This window comes from Fukomys damarensis, unplaced genomic scaffold (genome assembly GCF_012274545.1).
Source record: "Fukomys damarensis isolate Sample0158 unplaced genomic scaffold, DMR_v1.0_HiC HiC_scaffold_9, whole genome shotgun sequence".
Taxonomy (NCBI): domain Eukaryota; kingdom Metazoa; phylum Chordata; class Mammalia; order Rodentia; family Bathyergidae; genus Fukomys; species Fukomys damarensis.
Window position 1 is genome coordinate 49,292,577 of NW_022900921.1, and position 20,996 is coordinate 49,313,572.

General features: G+C 40.7%; 1 pseudogene; it reads left to right on the forward strand.

Moving 5' to 3' along the window:
- Positions 1-19,984: 19,984 nt before the first annotated feature.
- On the forward strand, positions 19,985-20,740 carry LOC104847810 (annotated as a pseudogene).
- Positions 20,741-20,996: the final 256 nt, after the last annotated feature.

Sequence of the window (20,996 nt, forward strand, 5' to 3'; positions counted from 1 at the left end):
CCAAGAAAACAAAACAAGTTACTGCAAGTCTTTGGCTAAACTGTATAATATTTCCTACATCTATCCTTTATATAATTTATGTCTGAATATAATATTTATGAAAATTATCAAGCATGGATGAAATATCTTTCCTTCAGAAGGCATGTGCAGAGTGATTTTTCTTCCCTTAACCTCAGAGAAAGAGCAAGACCTAAATTCTCCACAGTATGAAAAATATTGCTTTGCTTTTTAAGAAGTAACTATAAGTGCAAATATGTCTGCTTAAATGGCTTTATACTTTTTAACTACAAGTGCAATGCATTTATCATAAAAAGTAGAAAAACATATAGCTCAAAATCAAACTAGAAAATTCTTTTAAAATTACATTAAGTGCTGGAAATGAAAAAGATATCTCACATTCTTTATTATCAAAAGCCAAAATATACAAATCTCTAATAATACTCATTAATACAAGAAATAATCTCACACCAAGAAAAATTGAAGTAAATATTTGCTCAAAGCATAAACATTGTTTTTAATTCATTTTAACTGATGCATAAAAACATAATTTGTACATATGAATGTAGTGCCTGGTAATGTTTGATGCTGTATACATTGTGTAACTTTGGAATCAGGTATGCTTATCTCTTTTAACATTTACTATTTTTTCATGGTGAAACTATTGAAATTCTTTCTTCTATCTTTAGAATATACAGCATGTTTCCATTATCCATGACCTTCCCACTGTGCTCCTGTCCACCTGTGCCTCCTAAGCACCTAGTGATTAGCCTCTCCTCACCCAGCACCCTCCTCTCCTAGACTCTGGTCCCCCCATTTTTTTCTCAACGCCTAGCACCCTGTCCTCTGTCACGCAAAAGGTGGCTTGCAGTTTGAGTATCACCCCATGTACCGGCTACTGAAACAAAAGCATTTCTTTGAAGGAATATAACAGAACCCAGTGCCTTCACAGGAAAATACCCATAATATTCAGAATATAATTCAAAATAACTCAGTATATGAACAAGCAAGGAAATATAACCCTTTCTCAAAGGAAAATCTGCCATTCATCTTTAAAATATTATCTTCTAATACAGTTGTTTTTCTGGAGCAATTAAATAAAAGCATACATTTTAGATACCCATTGAAAAGTATGTTCATTATATTCACAAGATGTCAATAAACATGTATCTCCTCATGATTGAAAAGCTATGGGTGTGTACATGTATGCACCAATGTGATCATACATATTTGGTACAGTACTGGGTAAAATCAAGAAAGTTTCTGATAGGGATAACCTACATTTCGATCATAGTAAAAGGCCAAGCAAGCCCCGCAGGCCTTTATTTCTGCTGGTCTTCATCCTCCTTTGTATTCCAGTCCCTTCATTCTGGACAGTGCTGAACTTTTGAACATGATGAGGTTACTTTGTGACAAGGGGTGCTGGTCTCCTTGCAGAGACTGGCTGAATATGTGCTTTTCTTCCTTCCGAATAAGGAGGTTCACTGAATATAATACTAATAATTCAAACCATTCTTCAGTAACTAGTAAGGCAAGTGCCTTAAAGCCAAACCATTCAACTATAAATAATGCCAACTCTGACAGATGCACTGACACAAGCATTTCTGCAGAATCTACACAAGTCCTCACACAAGGGCATGGAGTCCTTTGAAAATGCTTCAGTTGGACACCAGCACATTTTACAGCAAAAATGGAAAAGGGAAGGGAGAGGGGAGGGAGAGAGGAGGAGAGATGAAAAAAGGGAAGGAGAGGAGCGGGTAGGGGAAAAGCTTTTACATACCAAGGTTAGAAAGTGAGATTACCATTCCATTTCTGGCTAAAGTGCCAAGGTTATAGCCAATTTTAAAACAGTAATATCTATGAGCTGTAGGCATGGTTTTTTTATGCTTTGCAAAATGGCGCATAGAAAAAACAAAGACCTAATGACTTATGTATCAAAAGGGTCAATTATTCTTTTGTGAGTTAAAGCATGATAATCATGTGTGAACTATAACACCAGGTGTCCATGAGACTGAGAACTATGCAGTCTCACAAGATGAGCAACACCTGCTTTTTAAAGCATGGAGGAGTGAGAGGTCAGGTTTAACGGCACTCTGTAATTCAACAAATTAAAATTTCTACGGTTCATATGCTCCTCCCCAGGCATGCATATTAAAGATATATGTTGGAAAATATTTGTATTAACTATTCACAAAGCCACTTTATAAATGAATATAAAAAATAAACTTATTTTATACATAATATAAATTTTACATAAACATTTTCTGTCATAAATTTTATATTGCAAATACATAAAACAACTAATATATATCCTGCATTTAATTTCTTTATTCCTGCTATAATATTATAATTCCTATTGCTATATCCCCATGTTATTAATATGTAATAAATTTCCTACAAATTTATTCAAAATTTAAAAGCAATCCAAGTTCTGAGAGAACACTTGCATTTTACTCACCATTTTTCAGACTAGGATAATCATTTTTGTATGAATGTTTATTCTGTCATGTTTCATTTATATAATAAAAGAGACAAGCTACCTCTGGTAATTATTTTTAGAAAGATAACTCATGAAACTATAAATTAAACCAGGCATGGTGGCACACACCTGTAATCCTGGCACTCGGGAGGCTGAAGCAGGAGGGGTGATATGAGTTTGAGACCAGCCTGGGATAGTGAGTTTAAGGCCATCCTGAAATAATCCTAATTTAAAACACACACACACACACACACACACACACACACACACAAAGCCACAAATTAGGCAAATTTTACTGTTCTTAACACTATAAAATTCGTTAAAAAAATCCCTATAAACTCATATGCAACAAAAAAATATGATAGCTTTTTTCCCCTATAAAATAAGTATCATGGTAACAATTTAAGAAAGCCATTCATAGGAAATATTACTTAAAAGACCTGGGAGACTTAGTAAGTATCTGAATCCTACCAAAACCACCACATGATGTATTACTGTATATGATGGCCATGAACAGAAGTGACTCAACAAGAATCACATTTTTCGGTTCTGCCCCTTCTTTTCATGAGTCTCACCCTGGAGAAGGCAGACGTGCTCAGAACTTAACTCCACAAGGGCCCAAGGAGTAAGGGCCACACAGAAGTGTTTGAACCCTCTGACCCTGGGACAGAAGGAGCAAGTCAGGAAGACCAGGGTACCCGACTGTCCCACACAGGTGGCTCCTCCTCCATCTCATTGCGGATTAAGGCATGGCCCTGCCTCAAGCTGAAACCTAGCAGACTGAGTCCCTGAACTCCTCTCATAACCTGCCTCCAGGATCTTCCTTCTAAAGGCTGCTGTTTCCTTTCGAAATTCCCCATTCTATAGGCCTGTGGATCTGTGAGGCAAGAGCCCAGTACTTCCCGCTAGAAGCCCGAGCTCTCCCCACTCTCTCCAAGACGCTGATGCTGATCTGTTCAGGCTGCATAGACTCTAAGTGCTGGGCAGGACCGCAAGGGCTCAGCTACCTCAGTGTGCTCCGCTAACCTAATCATCCTTCCTGACGGAGACCCAGGACCGCACCCTGGGATATCCGCCTGACTGATACGGTCCATGGGATTTCTGAGAGGAACCAGTCTCACCCACACTCTCAAGAGCCTACCGCATTATCCGAAACCCCGCATTAAGATTGCTCCTTAGATTAAAGCCACGGGATTTCTGAGAGGAACCAGTCTCACTCTCAAGAGCCTACCGCATTATCCGAAACCCCGCATTAAGATTGCTCCTTAGATTAAAGCCATATTCTTGGGTCTGTTCCAGAAGCCTTGTAAAGAAAGTTAAAACTTTAAGTTGGAAAGGCTTGGGTTAAGACTTTCGGCTCTCTAAGGCGCATAACCACTAGTTCACCTCTTCTTTCCCTGGGTACCTGGCCAGTTCCCTGGGAAAAAACAGGGAGGACTTTGTTATAAAGACCAGATGTTCTTAACATCAAGGTAAGGAATGTGATACATTCCGTCCCTCCCGGATCTCTGGCCAGGGCCCGGTTGGGACGGGACTGCAAGCACATTCACCTTTTTTCGAGCCAAAAATACAGGTAGTTTTACTACCTTTGTCTAGAGAGCTATATAAACAGCCCGCCTAACCCAGACTGCTGCTGCTGTCTTACTCCCGGGATTGAGACTTGTAGCTGAAGGGACTGCTGAAAAGACCCGTGCTGTGTTGCGAGTGATGCACCTAATTCCTCCAACATTCCGGTGTTGTTGCCAGACAGCCTAAGGGTAATTTCCCGGATAGAGTCCCTCTTGCTGTTAGAGGACTCTCCTCTTTCTTTGTCCTCTCGATTCTTACTTTTGTTTTCTGTATGCGCATATCCTTCAATAAACTTTCCCATTTGTACTTATTTAAGGCTGGTGGACGTTCTTTTAGCGGATCGAGCCAAATTAATTAGGAGACCGTGCACGGCAAAGGGCAATAAATAAAATTTGTCCTTGCAAGCGTTAACCGAGGCAAGCAGAATAGCGGGTGGTCTCCATAATCACGTTCAGTGGAATCCTAAGGAAAAGAGGCCCAGGAAGGTACGATTTCAGTCATCCACACAGAGCACATGTTGTGTACATCTGCTGTACCCAATCTCTGGGCCAGATGCAGGGAGCACATTTGATAAAGTTTGTTTATCCTTGCTAATAATAATGCAGGTACAACTGGGTGAATTTGCACCCATCGGTACCTTTGAAACTGTCTCCATGATCATAGGGAGGAAAACATCCACACCCCAGCAAACTCTCTGGAGCTCCACTGGCACTCACCCTCCCTTTATTTATTTCCATTCCATAGACCATAGTTTGCCTGTTTCTGGGCTCCATCAGAATAGGATTACACAATGGATAAGCTCGTGTCTGGCTTCTTTTACATGTTTCATGCATGTTCATGTTATTTCTTAGTTTTATTTTCTACTTCATTGCTGTGCAGTTTCCCAGTATATGGTTATGCCACACTTTATTTTACTGTCTAATTTACAGACATTTAGGGTTTTTTTGTTTTTGTTTGTTTGTTTGTTACCTGGGATTGAACTCAGGACTTTGCACTTGCAAGGCAGGTGTGCCACTGAGCTAAATTCCTGGCCTCTAGGTAGTTATAAATAAAGCCACTGTACATATTCTTGTAAATCCCGTTTGCATACTTGTTTTACTGCCCCAGGAGTGACAAGAAAACTATGCAGGTCTACTTTTAAAATATCTATTTATTTATTCTACCCTTCCTTGGAAGAGTAGATCTCCACTTTTGTGGGGGTACTGGGGATCATTGTCAGGCAAGTGGCAGAACCACTGAGCTAAATCCCTGGCCCAGCTAATCCATTTTAATCTCAAAGAGATCAGCTTCATAGCTAAAATAGATACCTAAGTGATGGGTTCTGTCTTCCTTTCCTCCCTCCTTTCTCTGCTTTCTTTCTTTTCTTCCTTCCTCTCTCCTCCCTTCTTCCTTTCCTTCTTTCTCCATTTAAGAGTATGCTTCAAAGATCTTCCTTTTGCTCCTAATAAGCCCCTTAGCTTTTATCTCCTAAAAACAGGAGCATCTTTTTCGTAATCACAGTGAAGTTATAAATTTCAAAAGTGACACCACTTTCTAATATGTAGTCCACTTTCCAGTGCTACTGGTCACCCTGAAACTGCCCTGTATAAGACCCTGCTGTGTTTTTTCCAGGACACAACCCAGTAGTATGATGCTCTGCAACATTTCTTTGTTTTTCTGGACCCTGGCTCTTTGAAGAGTGCAAGCTCACTGCATGTTGGAATTTCCCCATGGTTTTCTCTGGTTTGTCTCACAGTTCAATTTGAATTCCCCTTTTTGGCCAAGAACACTTCAAGAGTAATGTGTCATCTTTCCCAAGTCATCATAGAGGTGGTATCTGTCATCGCTAACACTACTCATGATGTCAATTCTTGTCCCTTGGTTAAAAAGATGTCTTATAGGTAATGCTTTGTATGTTGTCATAAAATACAATCATACATTCTCTTTAATAACAGCATAGAATAAAATTTCTGTGCTGGACAAATACTTCATATACAGATACAGTCCTTTCATTACAAAAGTTGAAAATAGTGGTAACAAATTTTGAAAATCATACTTCTTAAGATAAACCATTGTTAATATTTGAATGTACAGGTATATCCTGCAGGATTGGCTTTCCTTATGTAATAGGATGACATACTGTGAAACTAGTTTTCTTAACCTGTATAATGAATATACTTTCTAAGTAGTAATTAACCAGCTGCAGTATCTCCAGAAGACAAGAAAAACATGCAACAAGTAAGGAGTTTGTGACTTTATTTCTGAAACAGACAGAAACAAATCTACATGAGTTTTGCTGCTTCTGTGTACTGACTGCTACACACAACTCTTTCTTCTTCCTTTTGGAATTTGACTGGTTCCTGGTGAAATCTCCCACTTCCCCTTGAGCACTCTGGAGATGCCTGTGGATGGGTAAGAACAGAAAGAGAGATGGCAGCAAGAGAGAGAAAGGGGGAACATGGTATTGGCTCAACGGCATTAAAGTGCATAGCAGTGGAGAGGAAAACTTTTACTGTTTTTTCTTAGTGCAAACATTGGTCATGCTTGGTGAACATAGCAAAGTGTCACCATGTGTTTGCATGTTCATGTGCATGTGTGCCTGCATGTGGATGATCCATCCTACTTTCCTTCCTGTGGGATAACATCTGGACAACATTAGTCTCTGCTTGTACTGATGCAAGACAGTAAAGAAGTGCATCTGCTTCTGAGAGGTCACACTAGCTATGGAGTATGCAAAGCCCTCTTAGCTACAGCTCAGCTTTCCACCACTTCGGTTATGTGGTCCTCTGGTCTGATAATATCAAATGGGAAATGCCATGGATAAGGAGTTTCCATTTTTAATTATGGGCCATGCTGAGAGAGTGTCATGGTATAACCTCATGACATCCTGCCCCAGACCTTCTGGGAACAAATCCCACTCTGTCATGTTCCCCATGCTGTGCATGCTCCCAGTTCCTTAGCTTGTCTGGTCATCAGATCGCCTGTCATAGAAGCACAGTGCTTGTGTTTGATGGACCTGATTTTACTTAGTAGTGCTCCCAAAGCACACTAATAGTGACACTGGTGGCTTTTAATGTGAGTCAGAATCCACAGAGTGCTATCTTAACTGAAAATGTGAACATTCTTGACTTCCTAGGAGAAAACTGTAATACAGTTTTGTTGTTACCTACTACTCCAGACTCTGCTGGGAGGCTTGGGACTTTAATGCTGAGGATGAGGAGAAGATATGTATATGTAGTTTGATGGGAAATATGACAAGTCTTAGCAGTTACTGGAGCCCTGGGTGAAAGTGCTTAATGATCTCGCATGCAAGAGGCTGGCTCCCAGGAAACCAAGACAAAACCAGACAGGAAAACTCCAAACCAGGGCAGTGGAGGGCAGAGATGATCAGAGTAGAGTGGAGGAGAGCCAGCCAACATGTTGGGAGTGTTTCTCCAGAAATACAGCATTTTAAAGGAAAATTGTTTTAGGAGGAAAACATCATAGTAAAAAAGAAATATATAAGCCATCTGGTCCACCCTAGAATCCCTGGGGAAACTGGGAATAACTCAAGCCACCTACAACTTGCATGGTGGGACTTGAGTGAATTAAAAGCATGCACCACCTTGTTGATGCTTAGTTGATGCCTGAATTGTAAGGAAAAGATTGTGGAAGCAGTGTTGGAGTGGAAGGCTGAGGGAAGAAGTGGGCGGTTTCTACCTCTGTTCTTTCACCTGTCAGTTATGTGCTTGTGGAGGGAAAATGATCTCTTTTCTCTTCAATTTTTCCATCTACAAAACAAGCATAAGGCCAGCCACCTGTTTCATCTAACATACAAAATTACATAAAGATAAAATTAGCAAATAGAAAACTGAGGCATCTTCAAAGTGAAAGGTGGCATTTAGTGTAACCAATGCAGGAATCAGAACTCTGTGGTGTCAGTGCCTGGGTCGTGGGTTGTAAAACCCTACATTTTTTCAGCCAGTTGTGTCACTCCACTCACAGGAAGGCACATTTGAGCCACAACTTGCACAGGAGCCTTTGTGCCCCTTCCTTTTAGGAAGCATTCGCCTCTCATCTGCTGTTCAAGGAAGCAACCCAGGGACCTGCCCAACCTCACCTCCTTCCCATCTCCCCAGTCACCCACACCATCAGACACACCCACTCAGGTGTATCTCTCCAGACCAGGTGCCTAAACCTCATTCCGTACTCTGACACTTCCTGAAGTGATGCTGATGCAGTGGATGGTGATGATGAAGGTGATGAGTGGAACCTTTGGTGCCAAGCTCTGAGCCACACCCTTTCCTCACTTCAACTCCTCTGATCCTCACAGCAACTTTACAATGGATGTACAGTGTTCTCCATTTTCCCAATGAGGAAACCGCAGCACAGTGACAATGACTAAATAGCTTTCCAAAGATGAGCACTTAGTAAGTGACAGAGCCCAGGTTTCTGACTGGACAACCTGAGACTTCATCTCACCCTCCTTTATACTTTGCCCTTGTTGTGCCCTCAGGCAACTCTTACACCAAGGCTAGAATACTATAAACACTTTACTCTTACCCTTATGGTAAAATTCCAAATTCCTCATGACTACACCTGGCTGAGCTCTCTGGCCTAATTCCCAAGCACCTTGAGTTCCTCTGTGATGTTACCACTTTCACTTCCATTTTTCTGAACACCACTTCATGCTGTCTAGCCTCCAGATGGCCATAGAGCATTCCTTTCCACCCACCAGGACCACCTCTTATCACCAGGCTTGTTTGGGCATTTTCTGCCATTATTTTCAAGTACACATCCAGGTACATGTGTTTCCCGTGGCAAGTCCTTCTCCACTTTCTCCCAAGACCACTCAATGTCCACAAATTCCAATGGATTCTGACGGCTTCATCTTCCTTCAGCCTCCCTCCCACCACCACTGTGTTATAACTGCCTGCTTACTCTGCCATCTGAAGGGCTCAAATTAAGTAGAAAGATTTTCCTTCTTCACAACACAGTGTCATAGAGATCAGATGTTGGGTGGCTGGCAGACATCCTCACATGGGCAAAAACTCCTATGAGCCTGGCCGGCTCCTAAGGATGGGCTCTTTCTCACCTAGAGATGCACATCTTTGTTCCCCTGGGGAATGGACCAGTCCCAGGGGCTGGAGACTCCTTGACACTGACATTTTTGTTCCAACTGCTATTTAAGGAGCCTCACTGGTAGGCGGACTTTGGGGTCTCATCCATGGAGAGGACACGCTGCCAGGACCCTTCCCACTGGAATCCTGGAAGCTTCACAACAGCACTCTGGGCACTGGAACTGGAGACTGGAGTTCAGGTGTTGAAGCTTTTCCGATCTGGTGATGCAATCATATTTCTGTGCGTTCTTTTTCCTCTATAAACATGTATGTGTCAATTAATAGTTTATTAAACTTTATTTTATTGCTTTTACCTTGGTGTTAAAGGCTTTTATTGTTTGAAAGTCTGGACTTTTCAACCAAGCAGCTCTAACCTGCATTTTTTTTTTAAAGCTACACTATCTGCCAATTAACTGCAGTGCCCTGATGGCCAAAGCCATGTATTATTTAATTCCATATCCTTGTCAGTTCTGGATGAGGATATTTAATTGGAGCTTCTCAACATGAGGCCATTGTAGGAACTATGTTGGTGCCCATGTTACTCCCTGAGATTATGCACTTGGAGGTATACTTTCTTGGGAGTACAGAGAATAACTACATTCTGTGATTTGACATCATGTAAGGACATGTTTGTGGGTAAAATAAATTTGAGATCCTCCAGGAACCCTTCTACAACACTTTTTCTGGAATAATTCATGTTCTCCCAGTATTTCTAGGGTCTTCTCTTCCTACACTGTTGACATCTCTACTCAGGTGGCAAGCAAATTGCGCTTTCTGATTCCATGTTTCTATTCCTATTAATCACCATAAAAACTCCGATACCAGTTAAGGTTCATCACTGCCTGGCTAGGAAGTGGAGTCGACAGAACTGCTGGGGAGCAGGCACAGTGGGGTGTTCTGTGGGGTGGGGAGGGTGTGTGAGAGGTTGCTGGAGTTGGCCTTGTCACTCACCACTGCAGTTCCACATGGGCTTCACAGGAGCAGAATAGAAAGGTAAGTATGGTATCCAGTCTGTGGTGACATCTCCCTGTATGGCAGGGCTGAGGCCACAACTGTGCCCATTCTGAGGCTGCTGGAGGCACAGATATCTGCTTGAAGGGTGAGCTTACACTTTTCTCACTTAGGCCTTGGTCATCAGAAAGTGAAACACAAAGTGTTAAAATTTTAGTGATTGACTTCAAGAACAGCAAAGGAAACCTGTGCCCACTGATGATGGCTAAGTAACTTTTTGTCCTCTGCCAAGTGCTACCTTTCCTCCCTCCTTCTTTGCCTCTGAAGGAGCTCATTATTACTTTTTTAATGACAAAACTGTTTGGACCAAGTGTTTCATTAAAAGGACAAGCTTGAGCAAGCCCTCAGCACAGAGCTTCATCTCAATAAACCAGAAAGTTAATGTTCACCGGGATCTTCATGCCCTTTGTATCCAGTTGAAGGACAAGAACACATTAGTCATTTTTCAACTTCATTGGGGTGAATGTACAGAACTCAAAGGAAAATAAGAGAAGTTGTGCCCTTTCAAGGCAATCTGGGAGGTCCTTGAGCAAGCATTATATTCAGCCTAGCACTCATCAGTCTTCTCAAACCCCTGTGATTCATTCTGCATAGTAATAAAAGTGTCAAAGAAATACTGGACTGGAAACACATTTGAGTCAGAAACCAGAGCTCACAAGACTCAGGCTGTCTTTAATAACTCAAGACCCTCCTTCCTACCCACCTGATGGTCATCTCCAAATGGGCATTAAATTTATCATAACACAAAGAAAATTTATCATCTTCTTTCCAAATGTGACTCTCTCCCTCCTCTTTTCCACCCCATGTCCCTCCAGGGAACAGAATTAATCAACTCATCCCCTGAGCTACCTCTGCACTTCCCTTAATGCACTAACACTTTGCTTGCTGATTGCCTTGCTGCACAGAACCAAGGAGAGGATCCGGCTCCAGCCAGCCTCTCTGGGCAGGAGAGGGAGCCTCCCACTGCAGGGCCAAAGCTCCTGCTCACAGGCACAGTGTCTCAGACAGCCCTGAACTACAGATGATATTTTAATGTAAGAATAGCTGAGATACAGTCAGAATTATGCCACAGGCTCTCTTTTAAGCAAGGTTCTTGTTTTAGCATGGCTATTGTATAAAAGTTTTGGGGAAAGTCACACCTAGTGTCAGTTTAACAGGTAAAGAGCTGAACCCAGGAGGGTTGCTAAGAATCACATACTCTGATTCTGGGGAAAGCTGAGATTCAATCTGGCTCTTGGCTTGACCTCTCCACAGCACTCATGATATTGTGTCCTATGTCTTTTCTTGGTTCTCTGGTGGTTATATATTTTCATTTCTTCTCTGTCTGTCCATCTGCCTGTCCCTCCCCACTCCTCCTTTCAGAGCACACAGCTATATTCTGTGCCTGCTGCTTCTTGGGCCACTACCAACTGAGTTGAGAGGCTCAAGTTTCTTTCTTCCTTTCTCTTTCTTTGTATCTTTTTCTTTCTTTCTTTCTTTCCCTTTTCCTTTACTCTTTCTTTTTTATTTATATGTTTATTTTTTACATTTTTTATTAGTGCCTATTAATTTTCACAAAATATTGGGTCTTACTTTTATGAGATGGGCAACTTTTACCTATTTTGACAGGATATCCTGGGTGATAAGGTCCTGGCTAACCCTCAGCACAGGTTCCCGGGCCTGCACCTGACTACCTGCAAACTTAGGCCAGACACCAAAGACTCTAACAAGGCTGAGTGCCTCACACTTGGTCTATCAGGGATGGACCGTCATACAATGGTGGACCCAGGAGGCCACAGGGCAGCCCTACTGCACCCTTGAGTCACTCTCTGCTGTTCTAGCTGGCTCACAGGACAAGTCCTCAGTAAGGCTGAGGAACAGTCGCCATATAGGACTGTATTGAATCACATTTCACTTCCGACAACTTAGTAAACATAGCATCTTAGAAAATTCTGTGCCTATAAACACACCAAAATGTGGGAGCAGTTTAAAGCGACACCAAGCAAAAGTTTTAAACCCTGAGCTAAACTAACAAGAAATTAAAATTAATCTCCAGGAGCTAAAAGTAATAAGAGTGGGCAGATAAATTTCTTTAAGGGGCAATAAATCTGCAAGCACTCAAAGTGTTTTTTGCCAGTTTGTAAATTCCTGTTGGATTTTACCAGTCACAACAGGGGTAACAGACATGGTATTAGGTCAAGGGAAGTCAAGTCTGACAATTAAAATACCTGTGTGTAGTTTGTACCTCTAAGGGTAGAAGCGTCAGTGATTAGGTCAGAGTCAGCAAAAATTCAACTGAGGCTGTAAAAGAGACTTGTCTCTTGTGCTCAGGATTCCAGGACCCTAGCTCGGCTCTCAAGATTGTATGAAGCTCAAATTCACATCTTCTGATTGGTCTAGGAATCGCTGAGTTGATCAGTTACAGGAAATGGCCTAAGAGAGGCATGGTGACCAGCAAAGCAAACTGTCTTTGGAGTTTGACCAAAATAATTTCCCTGTGCAAAATTATGAAATACTGTGAATAACCAAAGCCCAGAAAAATAAGAGGCAAAGAGAACCCCCAAAACACAGTGTGTGAGTTCTTTGCACACAAAGTGAAAATGAATGTAAATAAAACTTACAAGGATAAACCGGAGAGGTGATAATGTGACCCAGAAGTTTTATAAACATGAAAATAATGTAATAAATCTAAAATGCTAGCTAGGTGAATTATGTGGCAGATTAGACACCGAGGACAGGAGAAACAGCAATTCTCTTAAAAGATAAAATATGTATTTGAAAGCTAGAGAAATTAAATGTATGTATATATATATATATATATATATATATATGAAGGTGAAGCTAGGAGATATGGTGGATAGTAGGATATATGTTTCAGAAGAGAAGAAATTAAAGGGGAAGAGAAAAATATTTTAAAACGTACTAGTGACACAGTATAAATTTGTGAACTTTGTAAGTAATATTTATAGTTATGATATAACTCTATCCTGTGCTTAAAATATTTAAAAATAAACACTTTATGTGAAAAAAAAGGATTAGTAAGCATTCCCAGATTTGGAAAAAGTCATACAATCTGAGATTAATAAGAATGATACTCATACCAAGAATAAATTAAAGCAAAATATTAGCATATTATAATAAAACTTCTCAAATACATTATATACTATACACATGTACTAACAAACTAAAATTTAAAAATTAAAACAAAAAAGACACTCACACTTTCCATGAACACAGGCTTCCATGGGGAAAGGGAACAATGAGACCAGGAGCTGACTCTTTGACTTCATAAATACCGGAAGCCAGTGAAGTCATGGTGGGTAACAAAGCACCCAGTGTGCAGGAGGGAGGGAGATACACATCAGCCCAAGCATGAACCAGGTCAGGAGTGTCCCAAGAATTCTGATGCATTTGACTGCCAGACAAAAGCTGAACTTTACCAATGATTGTCCTTATAAAGGAAGTCAAAAGAGGGGCTGGGGATTTAACTCAGTGGTTCGGTGGCCTGTCTTGCAAGTGGAAGGACCCAAGTTCAATCCCCGGTACCAAAAAATAAATAAATACATAAAAAGAAAGAAAGTTAAAAGAGGAATGGCAGGATCAAGGAATGATGTCCAGAAAAATAAAAAAACTAAAATACACAAAGAAACAGTGAGCGAGGAATTATTCAGCATTTAGGTAGATCTTAATAAACACCTACTTGAATAAGAAGAAGTGTTACCTAATTTTCAAAATAAAAATACATCAAGTATAATTTAGAATAACACGCACACTGGAAAGCCACAGACTAACCTCAAAGAAACCAAAGGCATTTGAGTGTTTCAGGATGAGAAAATCACTTATGTACTGTCTCTTCCTCTGGTCATGAGACCTATGAACAAAACAGGCAATAAACAGCTGTACATATTTCAAACTAGGATTGGAAAACATTTGTTCTCATTCAAATCTCCCACAACAATAATAAAATTAACAAGGGAAACTGAAAGTATAATAATAACACTGAAAGTCAAGAGAATAAAAAATAACTCCAGATACAATAGTATCACATTAACTATAAATGGATAAAATTCTCAATAATGGTTAAGCCTGACCATGCTTATTTTTTAAATCTGTAGTTGTGAACTATACTAGAGATAAGTACTAATTACAGGAAACTTCAGACAAAACAGAAATTTTGGCAAAAAAAAAAATAGAGATGACAATAATTACAGATAAGTTTCTATGGACTGCATTGTGTCCCTGCAAAATGCAAACAGTAAAATAGTAATGCTAGTGTGATGCCACAGGTGGCCTTTGGGAGGCGATTAGGTTGTGATTAGGTAATGAGAGCCGGACCCTCACTGTGAGACTACTGACTCTGAGTAGACGTCACAGCTCACTACCCATCCCACCACATAAGGACCTAGGAGAGGCTGCATTTGAAAACCAAGAAGAGATCCCAGCCCAGGTCAGGCTGGAATCCCACCTTGGACTCATGGCTTCCAGAACCATGGGAAATGATTTCTGCTGTTTAAATCACCCAGGCAATCACATCTTGTTATGGTAGCCCAAAGTGCAAAAAAAATAAAGTACAAAAATTCCTTGTTTCAGCCTCACAGTAGACAAAATACATAAAATAAAAATTTGACAAAAAAAATCAGTGAAAATTAATTAAAATTTCCTACCTTGATAGAAGACCTCTCTCCAGTAGAAAAGACAATCAGTGAAGATGTGGAGGATTTCAAAAGAGCAAGGGGTAAAGTTGGCTAGTAAACACATAGTCAGAGAGTGAGGACACCATGGATCCAGGACATAAGAATGGGACACACGGTGACCTTGCACAGCCATGTGTCATGAACTGCAATGCAGGTCCTATCACAGACCAGTTCTGAAAGACAACAGAGTCCAATATGTACAAGGCTGAAAGAGAAGAAACCTGTCACCATTCACAGTCCTTGTTTGTCAAGAGAGCTATTAGGAAAAAGTAGAAATAATAAAGAATCTGGTGAGTCTGCTAAATATGATCTATATGTCAGAATAAATGGCATTTCTATGCTTTAAGAACAAAATAAACTATACTCTTTTCAGAACATGCCATTTGCCATAACCTAAACGCTATGCAAAATTAGGAATAAGTTACTTTTAAAAGTGTATCGTCTAGGTGGATATAAAATGCGGCTTTACTGAAACAAATTAAAGTGAGTCTAAATAAATGGAGAAAGATGCCACTTCTGCAGTTGGAAAGATATCCTAAAGCCGTAATTTCTCCCAAAATTAATGTAAAAAAAATCAGTGTAAATCTGGAAGAAAGGGGTTTGTGGGATCCAAACACAAAGGAGTGGTAAGTATCCAGGAGGCAGACAGGCAGGTTACCCTGACTGGATCATTCCCACTGAGTACAAGATCTGAATTATCTCTGTGCCCCATAAATGTGTCCAATTGTTATATGTCAACTAAAAGCAAAATTTAAAAAATCAATGTAAATCAAAGTTCCAATAATTGTTCTTGAATTTCCTGGAACCTGACATACTGGAAGGTGGGCAGAAGGAGAGAGCCCTAGAAGCAGATGGGAGCTCCAAGGAAGAGAGAAGGAAAGTGAAACCCAGAATCAGATGGTGATCAGATGGGGATGGGGAGCTGGACCCACCCCTTGGGGCCCTAACTGGGTCTGGCCACCCTGGAAAAACGGTACCCCCAACTCAGTAAGAGATGAGGATGGTGGGGGCAGTTGTTTATCCACATGGCCAAGCTGGAAATAGATACACACTCACAGAGTAGAATAAAATTATGTGAGGAGTCAAACTTGAGAACATAAAAATGAAATAAAGGGTCGCACTGGAGCAGATTTTGAACAAGATGCAAACCATACAGAAGAAACATCTATTGATAGATTTGATCACACAAAAATGAAACCTGTTTATAGACTAAAGAATAAAGTGTGTGTGTGTGTGTGTGTGTGTGTGTGTGTGTGTGTGTGTGTGTAAAGGAGAGGAGAGAGACGGAGGAGAAAAAGAAGTAGAGAGAGAAAAGATGAGAGAGAGGAGGTACAGGCTTAGTATTGTGAGTCACATATAATGGGCAAAGAATCAATATCTGGCATATGTTTTTAAAAATATTCAAAGAATAGAGGTGTGATCCATCCAATAGGAAACCAAGAAAATTAATGGAGGGGATAAAGTGAAAAATCAATTTAAAAATGTAAAAACTCCCAATCTTGTAAGTAATCAGAGAAGTGAAATCAAAATCCAAGGAAAAATAAATCCATTCCCAACAGAGGGTGACAGGGTTGGTACCTCTGTGAAGAACAGGAGCTCTTACACACAGCTAGCAATGGAATAAATAGACACAAGAAGGGTGCAGTAATATTTTGTCTAGAAACATTGGTGTCAGCAGTAGACAGATTTTTAGCTCAACTATTCCAACTCTTGGAGCTGACGAAAAGTACATGCATAAGTGGACAGAAGGATGTAGAATCTTAAAAAGATCACAGCATATAATTCTAACCAATGGAAGCATCACACAATTTCATTTGTTGTGTAGAGTGAATGCCCTCAGCAGTGAAAGAGGAACATACACTTGTCAGCATGAGTATGTTACCTTGAGTGTGTCACCATGAGTGAATGGGCCTCACCAATAAAACAGGGAGGATGTAATGTGAGTTTAAAAGTATAGAGTATGATAGCATTCAGAAGAGTAAGCGTATCTATGAAACCTGTACTTAGTATTGTTCTTTTTTTAAAAAAAGAATAAAAAGTTTTAAAAGAGCCAGGTGTATGAATCTATACATATTGAAGATATACTCCTAAGTGAAATAAATAAGTCACACATGTGTAAATACCAAATAGTTTCCCTGGTGTGAATATTCAGCAACAATGCATAAGATTCTAATAAGATTACTGACATTTAGAAATTTGAAGAAAGGAGCAAAAGGTGTAGGGAAGGTGTGATGCGTAGGGGAAGAACAAAAAGGGAAAAGAAAAAAATGTGAGAGAATGAAAAGATGAAAATAAAGTGTTTGTAGATGGGGAGGGGAGGAGGGGGTGAAGGGAGGGCAGAGGTAAGGGGAAAAAATGAGAATCAAGACTTGCCATGTAAAGGTACATGATCCCAACAATGAATGTAACTGTACTGTATCCCTAAAATGTACCAATAAACTCAATAAAATTAAAAAAAAAAAAAAAAAAGAGCCAGGTGTGATGGTGCACACCCGCCATCCCAGCACTCTGGAGGCCAAAGCAGGAGGACGGCTAAAAGTTCAAGGACACCTGAGACTACCCAGGAAGACCCTATCTCAAAAAACAAAACAAAACAAATTAAAGGAGGAACATGCCCAAAGACAGGTAGGCTTGGAATGTCTGTCAGATGCCACTCAGGCCCTTTTAGAAGGGATTCTGAAATCTAAGGATTTAGATCCAGCTTCTGCCTTGCTTCTGCCCTGCTGGAAGGTCCCCAGTTGCTACAGTTTCTGAGAAGGGACAGAGGCCAACTTTAACACCACAGGGCTGCAGCCACTCGGTGCTGCTCTGGACTTGCCTAGCAGTAGCTTGCTATGGTTTTGCAGGTTACAGAGACAGTTAGTGTTGGTGGAATCAGGATTTAATGTCTGGGGAGAGCCTTGCTATTATTATTATTATTATTATTGCTGTTGTTGCTGTGTTTTTAGCATTGTTCATAGCAGTCAAATCTTGAAACTTTCCCCTTAAGATGAAGGACAGAGAAACCAATTCTACCAAAAATGCACCACAGGTCTTATTTAGCACGACTCAGAGAGGGGTGGAGGGGGAGAGGAGAGGAGAGAGGAGGTGAGTGGGATGAGGGGAGACAGAGAAAGAGAGCAAGAATGAGGTCAGTACATGCGGAATTTTGAAGAAGTTTATATACATGTGTGTATGTAAAAATATACAAATATTGGAATTAATAATTTATTAATGTCATAGGTAAAAATATCAACACATAAAATATTGTTTTGCTACTACAAATTTTTAAAAATTAAAAAGGTGATTTAAATATAACCATCAAAAGAACATCAATTAATACAATTAATAAAAGATGTACAAGATCTCTAGAAAACTCAAATAAATGGGAATGTAGACCAGATTTGTGCATTGGAATTTCAGTGGTATGAAGACCTCAGCCACCAACAGAACACCTAAGGTACAGACCAGCTCTTAAGGAGGAAAAGTTAGCAGGCTCGGAGTTGGGTTGCTAGCCAGTGATCCGGGGATAGGTATCCTTGGGCCTGCAGGAGCATCATGGTGGAGACTGAGACAGAGCAAGCTGCTTACCTCAGGGCTAGAAAACATGTGAGGAAGCAGGAACAGCTGGGTCCCACAGTCCCTCCAGGGGCACTCTGCTCCCAGGGACCTGAGCACCTTCCACAAAGGATGTCCCAGGAGCTTTATGACCTCTCACATGCTGGGGACCAAGACTTTAACTCATGGGCCCTTGAAGGCATTTAAGATCCAAACTGATCTGCAGGTGCAACGGAACTTTTCAAAATTACATGTCTTTTTTAAAAAATAGAAATTGGCAGCCTGCTTGAGGGAAATCAAATGATCCAAAATAGCAAGGCAATCACGAAGAACTCAAACAAAATGGGAGAACTACACTCCTGATTTCAGACTGACTCCAGTAATAAAGACAGCGTGCTACTTGCAAAAGTAGATTGGTGGAACTAGGGAGTCTAGAAATAAACCCGAGCATGTCACAGTTTTCTCTAAAGAAACAGAGATGCCAAAGCAATTGCCTAGGAATCAAGAAAATCTCCCCAGGAGCAGTGCTGAAAATGCAGGATGTCCACCAGGTACTGCTATTAAATCTGTTGTTGTAACTCATTAGGATCCTCACATAACTACCTGAGAAAAACACCAATACTAGTTTTATTTTTACAGAGAGGGAACTGAGGCACAGAAGAGCTGAGAAATTTGCCTGTAGCCATCTAGCTCACAAGAAGCAGAGCCAGAAATATGAGCAGACAACATGAAGGATCTAAGACCATGTGCCAGGAAAACTTTCCCTTTGCCAGAAAAGGTAGAAAGTGGTCATTGAGAGGATGCGTCTCCTTCCTGATTTTCTCAGGGTCCCTTTTCTTATGTTTTCTTAGCTCTGATGGGTCCTCACCCCATCAGTGGCTTCAGTGCCTCTCAGGCAGGAAGGGGCCTCAGCACAGCCCACCCAGCTCCATGGCACCCCCAGCTTCAACAGCCCAGGCTGTTAAGGATGGTGCGATTCTCCCTGGCTGTGACTCCCGAGGCTCATGTGGCTCACTGCAGAGGCCCACAAGTGTGTAAGGCAACTTTGCATGTGTGAGTGTATAAGGAAACCTGCATGCATAAGGAATTATGAAATCTTTATAGTCTCTTCCCAAAGCACAAGACCACTCCATTGGCATGGTACTAAAGTTCCAGACCACACAGTAGGAAAGAGAGAAGGTGAGAGGCACCCTATATGAGCATGAGGGCAGATTTCCAACACAGGAAGTCCCCAGGAATTCACAAAACAAAAGCCCTTTCAGATTTAACAGATGGTTACAAGGTGTAAGAGAAATACTTTAAATTCAACTGCATTTATATATTGATAATAAACATGGGGCAGCTTCAAATATATGATTTATAGTCATTCAAAGTAAGTGAAATATGTATGCATCAACCTAATGGACATGTGCATAGTTTCTCTGTCTGTGGAAAACTACAAACTGATGAAAGAAACCAAAGAACTAAATAAATAGAGATAGGGAAAGTTTAGTATTAGAACATTCAACATAGTTAGGAAGTTAATTCTCATATGTAAAGTGGCAATGGCATTGGTTCTCCCTACTGGCGGAGGAAAGCAGTCGTTGAAGTTGTGGATTCTTCACTGTTTTCTCTCCAGAATTTTCTAAAGTTCAAAACCCATGTCCCAAAGATATGACTCCAGGACCACTATATTTTTTCCAGATGGTCGTTTATCCTAGGCTGAATATGCCATGGAAGCCATTGGACATGCAGGAACATGTTTGGGAATTTTAGCAAATGATGGGGTTTTGCTTGCAGCAGAGAGACACAACATTTACGAACTTCTTGATGAGGTCTTTTTCTCTGAAAAAATTTATAAACCCAATGAGGACATGGCTTGCAGCATGGCAGGTATAACTTCTGATGATAATGTTCTGACTAGTGAACTGAGACTCATTGCACAAAGGTATTTATTACAATATCAGGAGCCAATTCGTTGCAGTGCTGTGTGATATCAAACTGGCCTATACACAGTTTGGAGGAAAGCATCCATTTGGTGTTTCATTGCTGTACCTTGGCTGGGATAAGCACTATGACTTTCAACACTATCAGAGTGACCCCAGTGGAGATTATGGAGGCTGGGAAGCCACAAGCATTGGAAAAAAAACAGTGCTACAGCTATGTCAATGCTGAAACAGCACTACAAAGAAGGAGAAATGACTCTGAAGTCTGTGCTTGCATTAGCTATCAAAGTGCTGAACAAGACGTGGATGTCAGCAAGCTGTCTGCTGAGAAAGTGGAAATCACCACATTAATCAGAGAATGGGAAGACAGTGATCAGAGTTCTCAAGCACAAGGAAGTGGAACAGTTGATCAAAAAATGTAAGGAAGAAGAAGCCAAAGCTGAGCATGAGAAGGAAGAAAAAGATAAATAGGGGATGGGATAAAGGATTTCATAACTTGAGTGGGGCACTCTTTCAGTGCAGACATTGTTCTATTCTTCTGAGTCCGAGAAGGCATTAAAAAAAAACCTTGCACAGTGGAGAAATAAGACATAACCTGGTGAACTGGGTCCTAGTCTCTTCTGTATAATTGACTACTTTATTGCAATGATGATGATAATCACTCTTCATGGACATCTTCATCTGACACAAACCCCTTTTTGGAATAAAATTTGGAAAGAATGGAAAA